Raw genomic sequence first — 15,388 nt, 5'->3', positions numbered from 1 at the left:
AGGTTGGTATGGCATTTGGCCCATCTCTGTGTAATGCCCTTTGCAGGTCTATCCTCACCTGCTCCCCATCACCAATACTAAAGATTAAAAACCAAGGGCTGAACTCATGCACAGTTTTTAAAACGTCTGTTGCTGTCTTGTACTTAATACTGGTGCCCTGCTTATTGGACAATTGGACCAATTGGTTCCCCATAAGAGAGTAAGAACTAGCTGCACCCATCTTCAATACACCTGTTCCTTACCTTAATGCTGGCAAGTCTTCCCGGTTGATCCTTCAGTGTCTCCCCTTCTTTCCCAAATCTTGGTGAGAACTCTAATTGTCGTAATAGGCAGCTCTACCACCTTCTCATGGATTCGGGCAAGGGAATCTGACGATTACATAAAGACAACCTAGACAGTCACTCTTGCAAAGAAAAGGCTTTTTATTTCAAAGGGGAGTAGGCTTATATACAAATAGCAGCCCCAGTGTAAATTTACTCAGATCAAGGTCCATGCCGCCAATCGCCCCCTCAATGGGCAGATAATTTGCATTCTTGCATAAAGGCCTATGCAGAAGCAGGGAACTAGGAAGTAAACACCTAGTCACAAGATAGACAGTGGACCCTGAGGGCACTGTGGGTCACTCTTAGTTACAAGAAGAACAGTAGACCCTAAAGAGGTCCCCAACAGGATTTCTCTGTGTAGCCTTAGCTGTCCTGTATATACCTCTGTAGACCAGGCTAGACTCAAATTCAAGGAGGTCTGCCTGCCTCTGCTTCCCAAGTGCTGGGTTTAAAGTCATGTGCCAACACCGCTCAGTTAAAATGTTATGTACTTTTTATTTTGTGAGCTTTGGTGTTTTGCCTGAATGTATGTTTGTGTGAGGGTGCTGGGTCCCTTGGAGCTGGAGTTGCAGATGGTTGTCCATAGTTATTCCATGTAAAAGGACTGGAGAAATGGCTCAGAGGTTAAGAGAACTGGCTGTTCTTTAGACGTCCTGAGTTCAATTCCCAGCAACCACATGGTGGCTCCCAACCATCTGTAATGTGTTCCAGTGCCCTCTCCTAGTATGCAGGGCACACACATATGCAGGGAGAATGATATACACAGAAGAAATAAATACTTTTAAAAAACATCCCATCTACCTTGTGCCTCTGGGTTTTTTACCTTTCTCTATTCTCTATCTCTTTCTTTCCTTCTTACTCTGTTGGTGGCTGTGTGGCTGTCCCCTGGTGTTCTCTCTCCCCCTTTTCTCTTCTTTCCCTTTTCCTTTCCCTCTTCTTCTATTTATTCTCTCTGCCCACCAGCCCTGTCTATCCCTCTCTCCTGCCTAGCTATTGACAGTTCAGTCCTTTATTAGACCCATGTTATTTACTTTCCTTACTCTAATCCCCTGAATATGAGGGAGAGGGCCCAAAGGAAGTGTCATTAGAAGCTTGAAGTGACCTAACAGACTCTTGGTTCTGAGCCTCTGCTAATGCAGCCTTGGCTTCCTCAACCTGCTTTTTCACTTCCACAATATTACTAAGAAGTGCTTCTTTGACAAGAGGGCACAGAGAAAAGTAACAGTTGGTATGGTATTCGGCCCATCTCTGTGTAATGTCCTTTGCAGGTCTATCCTCACCTGCTCCCCATCAACAATACTAAGGTCATCAGAGATTAAAAACCAAGGGCTTACCTCATGTACAGTTTTTAAAAGTCTGTTGCTGTCTTTTACTTAATACTGGTGCCCTGCTTAATGGACAATTGGACCAATTAGTTCCCCATAAGAGCTGCACCCATCTTCAATTCACCAGTTCCTTACCTTAATGCTGGTAAGCCTTCCCAAGTGATCCTTCAGTATCTCCCATTCTTTCCCAAATCTTGGTGGGACCTCCAATTGTCGTAACAGCCAGCTCTACAACCTTCTCATGGGTTCGGGCAAGGGAATCTGATGATTAAATAAAGACAACACAGTCAGTCACTCTTGCATGGAGAAGGCTTTTTATTTCAAAGTAGAGTATGCTTATATACTAACAGCAGCCCCAGTGTAAATTTACTCAGATCAAGGTCCATGCAGCCAATCACCCTCTCAATGGGCAGATAATTTACATTCTTGCATAAAGGCCTAGGCAGAAGCATTGAACTAGGAAGTAAACACCTATTCACAAGACAGACAGTTGACCCTGTGGTCACTGTTGGTCACCATTAGTTACTAGAGGAACAGCAGACCCTAAAGAGGTCCCCAACATGAATTCTCTCTGTAGCCCTAGCTGTCCTGGATCTACCTCTGTAGACCAGGCTGGACTCGAAATTGAGGTGTTCCGCCTGCCTCTGCCTCCCAAGTGCTGGGTTTAAAGGCGTGTGCCACCACCACTCAGGTAAAATGTTATGTATTCTTTATTTCATGAGCATTGGTGTTTTGCCTGAATGTAGGTCTGTGTGAGGTTGCTGGGTCCTTTGGAGCTGGAGTTGCAGATGGTTGTGCATAGCTATTCCGTGTAGAAGGTCTTGAGCAATGGCCCAGTGGTTAAGAGCACTGGCTGTTCTTCAGAGGTCCTGAGTTCAATTCCCAGCAACCACATGGTGGCTCACAACCATCTGTAATGTGTTCCAGTGCCCTCTCCTAGTATGCAGGGAGGGCACATATGCAGAGAGAATGTTATACACAGAATAAATAAATACTTTTAAAAAAACATCCTATCTACCTTGTGCCTTTGGGCTTTTACCTTTCTTGACTCTCTATCTCTTTCTTTCCTTCTTACACTTTTGATGGCTGTGTGGCTGTCCCGTGTTCTTCTCTCTCCCCCTTTTCTCTTCTTTCCCTTTTCCTTTCTCTCTTCTTCTATTTATTCTCTCTGCCCACCAGCCCTGTCTCTCCTTCTCTCCTGTCTAGCTGTTGACATTCCAGCTCTTTACCCGAATAATCAGGTGTATTGGGCAGGCAAATCAACACAGCTTCACAGAGTTAAACAAATGCAACATAAAAGAATGTAACACATCTTCAACTAATATCCCACAACAGCTGTGAGCTGCCACATGAGTATTGGGAATTGACCCTGGGTTCTCTGCAAGAGGTCCCCGAGTTCTTAATAGCTGAACCATCTCTCCAACCCAATAAAATAATAATTTTAAAACTTAGAAAAAAGAGGCTGGGCATTGGTGGTGCATGCCTTTAATCCCAGCATTGGGGAGGCAGAGGCTGGCTGATCTCTGTGAGTTTGAGGCCAGCCTGGTCTACCAAGTGAGTTCCAGGAGAGAGAGAGAGAGAGAGAGAGAGAGAGAGAGAGAGAGAGAGAGAGAGAGAGAAAGAGTGATTTGATAGCAGGGGCCAAAAAGGTGGCGGTGCAGCAGATAAAGGCACTGGCTATCAAGGTTGAGGACAAGTGCTAGGACCAAATTCTTGAGACATATGCCAGTCTTGTTTGTTTTAGCCAATAAAAAGTCTTAGTAAAAAGTACCTGGTGGGGATGGTGAGATGATTCTTCAGATAAAGGTACGTGACAACCTGAGTTTAGTGCCTGGGGCCCACACTGTGAAAGGAGAGACTCTTGCAAGCTTTCCTGGAACAATGCCCATGATGGGCTTCTGCATTAATTAAGAAAAGACCCACAGGGGCTGGAGGGATGGCTCCGTGCTGAGGAGTACTTGCTGTTGTGCATGTGCACAGGTATAGCCCACAAAATATTTTTTGAGACAGGATGTCATTGTATATCTCTGATTAACCTGGACTTTGATAAGTAGACCAGGATGTCCTCCAACTCACAGAGATCTGCCTGCCTCTGCCTCCTGAGTGCCAGGATTAAAGGAATGCCCCACCATGTCCAACACACAGAAAATAATTTTCAAGTGCAATTGAAAATCCTGTATATATTTATGTAATCAAATACGTGTAACATCAAATTGGCACCTTGGACAGGTCTTTTTTGTTTGTTCATTTGATTATTTTTTAGATAGGGTTTCTCTGTTTAGCCCTATTTTCTGGAATTCACTCTGTATAAAAGGATGGCCTTGAACACACAGAGATCTGCTTGACTCTGTCTCTTGAGTGCTGGGATCAAAGTTGTGCACCAACATCGCCAGGCCTTGAAGAGTTTGTTGCTTTTGTGTTCTAATTGCTTTCTTTTGGGGGTGGGAGGATGCTGGGAATAAAACCTTGCATGCCCCAGGCAAGAGCCCTACTACTGAGCTACACCTACAGCCCCTAGCTTTTTGAGCCAGAGCCTCACTATACACCCAGGCAAGTCTAATGGAACATCCTCCTGCCTCTGTCTACCATGTGCTGGTTGGTGTCACAGGTGTGTGCCACACAGCTTCCTGAGAACACTGAACTCTGAAGACAGGGGCAGAGAATAGATCCCATGTCCCCAGGAAATCCGCCCATCATGTTTACTGGCTGGCTTTTACACAGGCTGAAGATCTGCCACCTCAGCCAGGCTGCCTGTGAAGATCTGGCCTCCAGCCTCAAGCTGAACCAGACCCTGACTGAGGTGGACCCGGGTCTGAACGACCTTGTTGATCCTGGCGTTATTCTGCTGTGTGAGGGCCTAAGGCACCCAGACTGCAAACTGCAGACCCTCTGGTGACTGCAGTTCCGGATTCAGCATGCTTGTCCTGTCTTATCTGTCCATGGAGGCTGTGGGCCCTCACAGTCCCTCACCAGCTCTAGTTACAGAATCCTGCTGTCAAGTTTTCCTGCCACAGGCTTTTACACGCACATCACTGACACCACTGAAACGGCTCTTCTGTTCTGCTGTACATTTATTTAGTTTCCAGGGGAGGTGCTGGAGAGATGGCTCAGTGGTTGAGAGCACTGGCTGATTTTCCAGAGGTCCTGAGTTCAATTCCCAGTGACCACAGGATGGCTCATAACCATTTATAATAAGATCTTATGCCCTCTTCTGGCCTGTAGGCATACATGCCAGCAGAACACTGTACACATACATACATACACATATACATACATACATACATACACACACACACACACACACACACAATCTTTCAGGTCTCAGAAGAAATACCACTGACCAAACTGTACCCTCTGTTATACTTGGCTTTCTGTTACTGTGATAAACAACATGACCAAAGGAGACTTTGGGAAGCAAGAGTTTATTTTATCATACAGGTTATATAGGTCTTCTCTGAGGGAAACCAAGGCAGAAGCCTGAAGCAGAAAAAATACAGAAATTTGCAGCTTACTGGCTGGTTCCCTGGGGTTGGCTCTGCTAGCTGCTTTTATACAGCCCAACCCTACTGGCCCAGGTATATACTACCCAGAACAGGCTCATGCAACAACTAACCATCAAGGTTTCTCTGTGTAACAGCCCTGGATGTCCTGGAACTTGCTCTGTAGACCAGGGTGGCCTCGAACTCAGAGCTATCCCCTTGCCTCTGCCTCCTGATTACTGGGGTTAAATGTGTGCACCACCACAGCCCCACCCTTTTCTTCTTTTTTTTTAATTACAAAATTTGACAGATGTGGCTTTCTTCCTGCATGTATGTTTTTTTGTTTTGTTTTGTTTGTTTGTTTTTTGAGACAGGGTTTCTCTGTGGCTGTGGAGGCTGTCCTGGAACGGCTCTTGTAGACCAGGTTTGTCTCAAACTCACAGAGATCTTCCTGCCTTTGCCTCCCTAGTGCTGGGATTAAAGGCATGGTCTACCATTGCCTGGCCTGCATGCGTGATTTTGACCAAGCTCATGCCTGGTACTCTCAGAGTCCAATAGACAAGTTTAGATTGCCTAGAACTAGAGTTACAGCGGATTGTGAGCTGCCTGGTCCTCGCCTTCTGTCCTGTTTTCCTCTGTGCATTCTCCCCTTATATTTCTCAAAGGTGGGCAAGGCCATAACCCTGCACCCAGCATACAAATTAGGCAACTAAGCCCAATCCCAGTGACCTAACAAAAAGGCATGGGACAAACTCACCTTGGCCATCTCTTCTTCTAGGTTGGGAATTTGCCAGCTTTGCTCAGACACATATGCAGGGATTTCCCATGTGTTCCAAGTAAAAACTTGCCTCTGATAACTGGATTTGAGCTTCAGTGACGTGGGAGACAGGGGCCTGTGGCTGCTGGGGGAAGGACTGAAGCACCTGGCCTACAGACTCCAGAAGATGTGGTGAGTGTTTTGCTTTGGATGAGGTTGACAGGAGTAGAGTAGGGATGCTAATGGAGTCATGAACCACTACACACTGGCTGCTTAAGTAGAAATTTTAAGGCCAGCCTCAGCTTTATAGCTACTATCAGGACAGTGTGGGATATGGGAGATGCTACTTCAAAAAACAGAACAGAAAACAACCATGGTTATTTTCATTCTAAAGGCAGAAACACATAAACATAATTGAGCCAGGGAGTGGTGGCTGGAGCCTTTAATCCCAGCACTAGAGTGACAGAGGCAGGAGGAACTCTGAGTTCCATGCCAGCCTGGTCTACATAGAAAGCTTCAGGACAGGCATGAAAAGTTACAAAGACAAACCCTGTCTCAAATAAACAAAAAAGAAAATGTGGTGTCTCAAGTTCCTTCTCCTGCCACCATGCTAACCACTTGCTGCCATAACTCCACACATAAGTGGAGATAGAAAAGAATCTCCCATCCTACAAAAAGCAACCCCCCATTAGACAAACATACACATACATAAATACACACACACACACACACACACACACACACACACACACACACGTGACAAACCTTGGGGGTGTTTAGAAACTGCTTGGGGAATAAGCATTTATTAATTTGGGCAATTTCTTTTCATCTATGGGTATGTGTATCTGGGCTTGCAGTGTGCACAGAGGCCAGAAGATGGCATCAGATGCCTGGGAGTATCATTTACAGGATGTTGTGAACCAACTAAACCAAACTTAGGAACCAAACTTGGCTCCTCTAGAAGAGCAGTCTTAACCACTGAACCATCTCTCCAGCTCTTGCTATTGGAATATTAGGTTTCTATTATATGTTACTATACTGGCTCTACTCTCAGACTCACCCTGCTTCACAAAAGTGCTGCTCTGTCTCTATCTACATGTCCCTTGCCGCTTTATCCCCAGACAGGGTTTCCTGTGTGTAGCCCTAGCTATCCTGGAACTCAGAAATCCTCTGTTGGGATTACAGTGTGAGTCACCATGTCTGTCCTTCCAAACCCATAACCTTATAAGCTGCAGGCACTTGACTCACTGTTTAGAGATGTTTTCCCTGGGGACAGAGAAGCCCCGAGGTCAGGGACTTCCCTAACTCTACTCTTCCAGACCAAATGTGGCTCCAGACTAAAATGAGGAACAATTTAACCACAGAAGGAAATCACTGTTCCTTGCCTTCAAACCACAAAGGAGATCCAGTCTATAATAACTCACATTATTATAACTTATATTATTTTTCTGTCCCCAAGTCCCTGCCCCCTAAATATTTACTTGTTCTGTGTAACCTGGGCTGTCTAAGAACTCAGCATTGTAGACTACGGCAGCCTTGAACTCAGAGATTCAGTTGTCTCTGGCCACCAAGTGAAACTAATTAGAATTACCTGTGTCAACTTGACAGGGCCAATATTTGCTGAGGGATACACCAACCACCAAGGAAGGTGTCCAGCAACCACTGGATGGACTCATGACACTTTCCTTTAAACCCTGTCACCTGTAAAATCCTCACCTCAACTCCCTGAAAAGACCACCTCACACACCTCACCTTGTCCCCTGCAGGCTGGACAGCTGTGGCCTCACAGCCAAAGCATGTGAGGACCTTTCTTCCATCCTGCAAATCAACCAGACACTGACTTAGCTTAATGTCACCAACAATGCTCTGGGGGACACAGGTGTCAGGATACTGTGCAGGAGGTTAAGACATCCAAGCTGCAAACTTTGAGTCCTGTGCTGAGAGATGGACCCTGATTTCTTGGGGAGAATAAGGGATTCAGGAATGCTGGCCTCAGATTTGGGGGTAGGAATTCTAAATGATTGAGATTCATTAAACACTGGATAAATAAATGATGCTGCTGAGTCAGATCAACAGTTAAAAGCACTTGGTGATCTTAGAGGGGACCTGAGTTCAATTCCCAGCAGCAATATCAGCTGGCCACATTCAACTGCAATTCTAGCTTCCAGGGATCCAACTCCCTTTCCTGGCCTTTATGGTTATGACTCCATCTCACAGCACTAGACATACACATATGTAAATAATGAAAATAATATAAACTGTGTTAACAAAAGGTGAACTATTTCACTTACAGAATTGCTTGTAATATTTCAGACCAGTACTTCTGCAGTATCTAGCTGGGGATTAGACTCCTCAGGTTGTTCTAACTCTCCATACTCCTGCCCCAGTTTCCTGAATGCTGGCATTGCAAGCATGGACATTTTGACTTTAATTCCTGTTCTTTTGCTTTTTTTCTCGAGGAAGGGTTTCCCTGTGGCTTTGGGAGCTGTAGTGTAACTAGCTCTTGTAGACCAGGGGGGTCTTCAACTCACAGTGATATTCCTGTCTCTACCTCCTGAGTGCTGGGATTAAAAAGGCATGGGCCACCATTGCTTGGATTTTGCTTTATTTTTATATTTTTATAAATATTTATTTATTATGTACACAGTATTCTGCCTGTTTGTATGTCTCCACACCAGAAGAGGGCACTAAATCTTTTTATAGATGGTTGTGAGGCACACTGTGGTGGTTTGGAATTGAACTCTGGACCTCTGGAAGAGCAGCCAGTGCTCCAACCTCTGAGCCCTCTTTTGGTCTTTTAAATGAAACCAGTCTCAGCTGACATCTGGGAGTTCTGAGTCTGTTATTTACCCACAGGACATGCTTCCCACACCATGCTATCTGCATCTGTAAATGAGAATACAACTAGGAATGCCTTGTAGTTTTTATTATTAATGTCTAAAGACACTCAAGATTGGGAGAAAGGAATCCAGAGTGGTTGGGAACATGTTTGATCCCAGTACAAGGAAGGCAGAGGCAGGTAGATCTCTATGAATTCCATTCCAGCCAAGGCTGCTGCCACCACCACCCAGCCCAAGTCACATACTCTTAACAAATACTGAATAGCCAAGGCACATACCACTCTTCTTGCCGCTGTTTCCTTTAAAAAGCCATAACAACTGAGGCATTCATTTGCATCAGTGAGTCAGCTCCTTGGTGGTCTCTTTTTGAGTTCTCACGAACTTGGCTTAACAATTCCACACCAGCCAAGGGAGCAGAGAGACCCTGTCTCCAACAAGCAACTGAACATTGGGAGTAAGGAGGCTGGAGAGGTAGCTCTGTGGTTAGGGCACTTGTTGCTCTTGCAGAGGTCCCAGTTTCCATATCCCACTCTATAGCTCACTTTCTGTTCAACTCAGTTACAGGAGTTCGAATCACCCCTGGTGATCTCCATTGGAACTGCAATATGAGGTTCAGTCATGCATGTGTGCAAAATACTCATCCTAAACAAAACTAAAGGGCTGGAGTGCTGGCTTAGCAGGATAAAGCATCTACTGCCAAGCTTGATGACAGGCTTCACCATCAGAACCCTGGTAGGTGGAAAGGAAAACATCTACAGGTTGATCTTGGGTCTCCAAAGCACACCATAGGGAACAGTATTAAGAGCAAAAGCACAAACAAAACCACTAGCTGGATCCCAGCCTCACAGGAAGCTGAAGTAAGAGAATTCCAGGTTCAATGCCAGCCTGGGAAACTTAGTGAGGCCCTACCTGAAAATGTGAGCTAGGAGGGTGGTTTGGCAGTAGAGTATCTGCTTTCCTAGCATCCCCAGATCTGTAAGTTCCAACACTGAAAATAAACGTTTAATATTTTGCATTTATCTGTGTTTCTGGATATCATAGTTGTGACAATCAATCCATGTTAGGCTTCAGTGGGATCCAGCCAACTTGTCAGGTTCATCCCTGAGGGGGAGAATAGATTGAGACATGGCAGGTAAAGACACTTAAGAAAAAGAGACACAGCATAGTCAAGAGGGCAATCCAGTGCGAATACTAGACTTCCCAAGTTTACTCTTCAGCATTCTTAAGTACCTCAACCAAAAGGGGAACATGGCAAAAGACTTCTTTACCATGTATAAGGAACAAAACCACTTTCTACCTTAATCCACCAAACTTTGATAACCACACCTGAGACTCAACTTCTCCTTGTGGGCCTTGAGTGTCAAGAGTAACCACACCTCAGACCATGTCTGTAGTTATTTAGGTAAGACATTCAAGACTAAGTTCAAACATCCTATAGTAGCCATGCCTTAGAAATTATGACTTTAACCTTGGAAGACTAAGGACAGGTTTGAACTCTCTGACCTTGGGTCAAGATGAAGCAGAGCCATGTCAGAGCTCTGACAAGTCTGAGTCCATCTTGCAATCCCTGCTCTCCTGGTACAAAACATGACAGAAAAAGCCTTTCCCTTTGGTTAACTCCATTGTCCGTGCTTAGAGATTCGTATTGTTGTGGCTAGAGTGATTGCTCAGTAGTTATGAACACTGGAAGCAGACTGGGCATTGGTGGTGCAACCCTGGAATCCCAGCACTTGGGAGGCAGAGGCAGACAGATCTCTGGGAGTTCAATGCAAGCCTGGTCTACAGATTGAGTTCCAGGACATCCAAGGTTACACAGACAAACCCTGTTGGAAGAAAATCCAATCAAACAAACAACAGAAATGTTAATGGTTAAGTGTGTGTGTGTGTGTATGTGTGTGTGTGTGTGTGTGTATGTGTGTGTGTGTGTAGGTATGTATCCACATGCATTCAGCTAATATTGGCCAGAAAAGGACAACTGATCCCTTGGAGCTATAGTTAAAAATGGTTGTGTGTGGACCTGAACTCTGGCCCTGGGTAAGAGCAGGAAGCATTCCATAGAGAACTAATGAAAACAATATTTGAAAAATAGGCTATGGGGCTGGAGAGATGGTTCAGAGGTTAAAAGCACTGACTGCACTTCCAGGGGTCCTGAGTTCAATTCCCAACAAGCACATGGTGGCTCACAGCCATCTACAATTCAATCTGGTGCTCTCTTCCTGCATGTAGGCAGAACACAGTGTAAGTAATAAATAAATCTTGAAAAAAACGAAAGAAAGAGAGATAGAGAAAGGAAGAAAGAAAAACAGGCTAAAAGGCAGGGTACTATGATGCTCTCTTTGTAGTCACCATAGTGATAGTCCCATGTTTGTGCACAGGCTGTTTGGAATGGACCTGAACCAAATGACACACAGGAGGTTGGCAGCGCTTAGACTCACAAAACTGTATTTGAATATTGGGTGCTGAGAAGGGCTGCAGCATCAGAATGGAGGCCACCAGGAAATTTATTCCCTCGGACTGCTGTGATCCAGCACTTGAGAGACATTGCTTTGTGTGTGACTTTTGCTTTTCTCTGTGTAACAATCAAGGCTGCCCTGGAACTAAACAAAAATCTGAATACTGGACATTTCAGTCAGTCACTGTAACAAGACTCCCACCTACTTGACAAAGTGTGAAACTGCAGATTAAATAAGGGCAGAGGACACTTATTTGGAGGAGTTGGGTATATTATGTTAGAGACAAGGTGTTTCTGTAGCCTTGGCTGAGCTGTGACTTGCTGAGACAAGACTGTCCTCCACCTCTTAGTTCTGCTTGCATCCGCTTCTCTAGACCCACAAATATTTGCACATTTTCCAGAGGCAATTCAAGCAGTAACCTAGAATCCTTGCAGATATAAGAGGGGGGCCAATATTTCCCTGCCCAGCCAATTCCTTAGAAATTTGTCTGTTTAGCTGGGGGTTGGTGGCGCACGCCTGTAATACCAGCACTCTGGAGGCAGAGGCAGGCAGATGTCTGTGAGTTAGAGACCAACCTGGTCTACAAGAGCTAGTTCCAGGACAGCCTCCAAAGCCACAGAGAAACCCTGTCTGGAAAAACCAGGAAAAAAATTGTTTGTTTTCCTACTTCACAACTCAACATTGTAATCACACTGGGAAACTGTACACTAAAAAAAAAAAACAGAAGCACAAAATATACTAACTTGGCTGGGGCTGTAAACCAAGTTTCCAGAGGCAGTATACCTAGAAAGATCCAGGACTGTTTGTATCTGCTATCCACACAGATGAGGCCTCAATACATGGAGAAGGCAGGACATGTGGACCAGCTGGAAGACTGGCTGCCTAGCTAGCATGCATGAAACCCAGGACCATATTCTCTCCTAAGGAGATATATAGATTGCATGCCGATGGTTAACATCTGGGCTGAACAAATGTTTACATCTTCTGTGCATGATGGCTTGTGCCTTTATGAACCAAAAGCAGGTCATTCAAGAGCAGACAGAGCTACAGGGAGGCCCAGGAAAATGAAGCAATCGGTGAAAGTCAACAAAGACTTGAGAGAAGCTGTGTTTGAACTCCAGGACATACAGGAGCAGAGATATATATATATATATATATATATAATATATATATATATATATATATATATATCCTTATCCGTGCCATCCCCAGTATGCTCACTAATGGTAAAGGGCAGAAACATGTTAAGGAACGTGCCATCAAGCATGAAGACCAGACATACATCACAGGATCCAACATGGTTGCAGTGACCTGACACAGGGGAGTAAGCACAGGCCCAATGGTGAGCATACACAAAAGCAAAATGTGGCCAGTATTGTGGCTGTTACAGTTAGCACCCAAGAGGCAGTCAGGACAACCTGGACAATTTACTAGAATTCTACCACCTGCTCCCTCTGACACACACACACACACACAAAAAAAAAATTCAGAAAACCACTTGGAAGTGGCATGTGCCCTAATCCTAGAAGAAACAAGATCTGTGCTTCTGGTAGGCAGGAATTCCAGCATCAACAGCCTATCTCAAAAAGGGCCTCATAGAGTGCACAATGGTGTGGCAAGCCTTTAATCCTAGTACTTGTGAGGCAGAAGCTGTGGATCTGACTCCAAATGAGAGAAACCCTGTCTTGAAAAAAACAAAACAAAAAAACACTAAGGTGTTTTGTTCACACAAGCGTGTTCAAAAAACAATGTCAAAGGTTGTTTGCAACATAGCTCACGGAGTTCAAAAAACAATGTAAAAGGTGGTTTGCAACATAGCTCCAGGAATTTCTGAGTTCCTGTTAGGGCCTTTATTTGTTTCCCTCTGCCTTTAATCCCAGCACTCGGGAGACAGAGGCAAGCAGGTCTCTGTGAGTTCGAGCCCAGCCTCGTTCACGAGAGCTAGCTCCCAGACAGCCTCAAAAGCCAGAGAGAAGCCCTGTCTCAACCCCCACCCCACAAAAACCCTGAGACAAGTGCCCTAAACTGCAGTTCTTACAACCAAGTTGAAACTTGAACCTACTGAAAATGTCTCAAAAGCTCCCAGAGAAAAATCCGCTTTCAAAACATAACCGTTGTAGCTTAGGTCTCACCACTACTGGCCTCCGTTTTAGGTCCACGGAACATACAAGAACAATGTTCCCATCATACCAAACTTGCCCAGCATTTTTAAAGGAGTGCAGCATTCCTCAAACTCCCAAGCCTGAGCTCAGCGCCTGTGCACAAGACTTTCTAAGACTTTCCAATGGGCTCAGCAGGGAGGCTTGAATCACACAGGGAGGCACAAAGTGGAAGCACTTTCCATTTCTGCCTCAGAGAGGGCAACCACATTGATGACCGCTTTGTAGGTTGTCCCCTCAAGCCTGGGGGAACCTCGACCCCGCCCCCCCTCGTACTTTCCAATAATGCTTCAGTCCCTGGCTACTGTGCAAGCGATGTACAAAACCTTCCTCCCCGCTCAACATTCTCCCTTCCATGCCCGTAGAGTCCCAGGTTCCAGGACACCACAGTTAACCCAGACACACGCTACCAAAGGACCCATTGTAGCACAAGTCTAAAGAGTGCCCCACACTATTCGAAATCTAGATGAGTCACTATGAACTGGGGAAACCGCATTTTGTGAACCGGTAGTGCTCAAAACCTGGCGGCACTATATTCCCGAACACAAAGTACCCCCATAGTTTGAGTATCACAGGCTGACATGGTCCAGAGAGACGCACAAGCTGAAAAAAATATTTACCCGCCAGAAAACTAAAAACATTAGAACAGTTCAAACTAATGCGCCAAAAACTTAAATGAAGCATGATTCATGGTGGTTAGTATCCGGTCCCAAATTTGACACAAGTACATTGGTAATTTGGCTTCTTGAACAAACGCAATACAATTGCCTGGGACCCTCTGAAACTCCGAGAAGCATCATTCATAATCACCACAACACTCCTCAAATCCCTACATTGCTAAAACTATGTACAATCTGCCTGCAGGCCTTGCCTCCTATGAGGTAGGACTACACTCAGCTGACTTGGGGCCAGGAGGCCGAATCCTTGGCTGTGTTCATTTAAAATTCTAGTTTTTACAAGTTCCAAAGCAAGCTAGTCAGTGCTGGCTCAAGCCCATGATCCTAGTTAGGGAGGCAGTCGTGTGCATTCGAGGCCGGCATAGTCTACAGAGCGCGTTCAGGACATGCTCCAAACTACACAGATTACGAAAAGTTCTGTAAGTAGGCCCTTTGTGCTTTTGAGAAAGGCAGAAGTGTGTTACTTAGCCTGTCCCAGATCGTAAGCTGGCTAAATTAAACCTATCTCATCCAACATCCATATCAAGCCTACACCTGCCTCTCAAAGCTAAGGTCCTCGGTTTCAAATATCAGAACAGACAAAAAAAACTTACCTTTCTGACAGAGAGAAAGCCGAACTCGAAAGGTGGAGCCGAATATCCTGACAAGCCCCAACAATATCCCAAAGAATTCTCTGGGAGAGGGAGAGGCTCTAGTGTTTACATAGTCTGAGGGCTCATTGGTCCCCTGGAGGGGAGGCTCTGGAATCCCTCTCCCCAACTGGGGCCATCCTTACCCAATCCACCCTGTATCCTGGGTTCTGATGCCCCCTGGGGCTGAATGATCTTCAGCATCCATGCCCTGCTCCCCAACCATCCCGTGTCTGCCCCTCACCCCAGAGGAGGAAGTGGATTTGTTTGTTTGTATCTATGTTTTTAAATGGATAGGTTCTGGGTAGGGTGGTTTCTTTTTTATAGCAATTATTGAGGCTGAGTCTGGGGGTGTGGGAAGGATAGCTGTTAGTTCAAGCCCCAGGGGTCACAATCATGAATTTCTGACTGGCCAGGCTACATAGTGAGATTCAGCATTTGGTTTTTGTTTTGGGGGTCCTTTAAGAGATTCTGGATAGTACTGGAGCCTATCCTATCCTGAACCTATCTGAGATCTGTCCTTGTCTGCCTCCTGGGTGCTGGGATGAAAAGGAATTTGCCACCACTGCCTGGCTCCATATTCATTATTTTTTTTCATGACAGCGTTACTCTGTGGCTTTGGAGGCTGTCCTGGAACTAGCTCTTGTAGACCATGAAGGTCGCGAACTCACAGAGATCGACCTGCCTCTGCCTCCCGAGTGCTGGGATTAAAGGGATGCGTCACCACTGCCCGGCTCCAGATTCAT

The 15,388-nt window shown here is 45.4% G+C and overlaps 1 pseudogene; it reads left to right on the top strand.

Annotated features, from left to right (window-relative positions):
* LOC118239750 overlaps positions 1-11,187 on the top strand; it is a 64,759-nt pseudogene extending 53,572 nt beyond the window's left edge.
* The last annotated feature ends 4,201 nt before the right edge of the window (positions 11,188-15,388 follow it).

This window comes from Cricetulus griseus, unplaced genomic scaffold, assembly GCF_003668045.3.
Source record: "Cricetulus griseus strain 17A/GY unplaced genomic scaffold, alternate assembly CriGri-PICRH-1.0 unplaced_scaffold_1, whole genome shotgun sequence".
In the NCBI taxonomy this organism is placed as follows: Eukaryota; Metazoa; Chordata; class Mammalia; order Rodentia; family Cricetidae; genus Cricetulus; species Cricetulus griseus.
The sequence above is the reverse complement of the archived record's forward strand: the minus strand, read 5'-3'. Positions and strand labels throughout refer to the sequence as shown.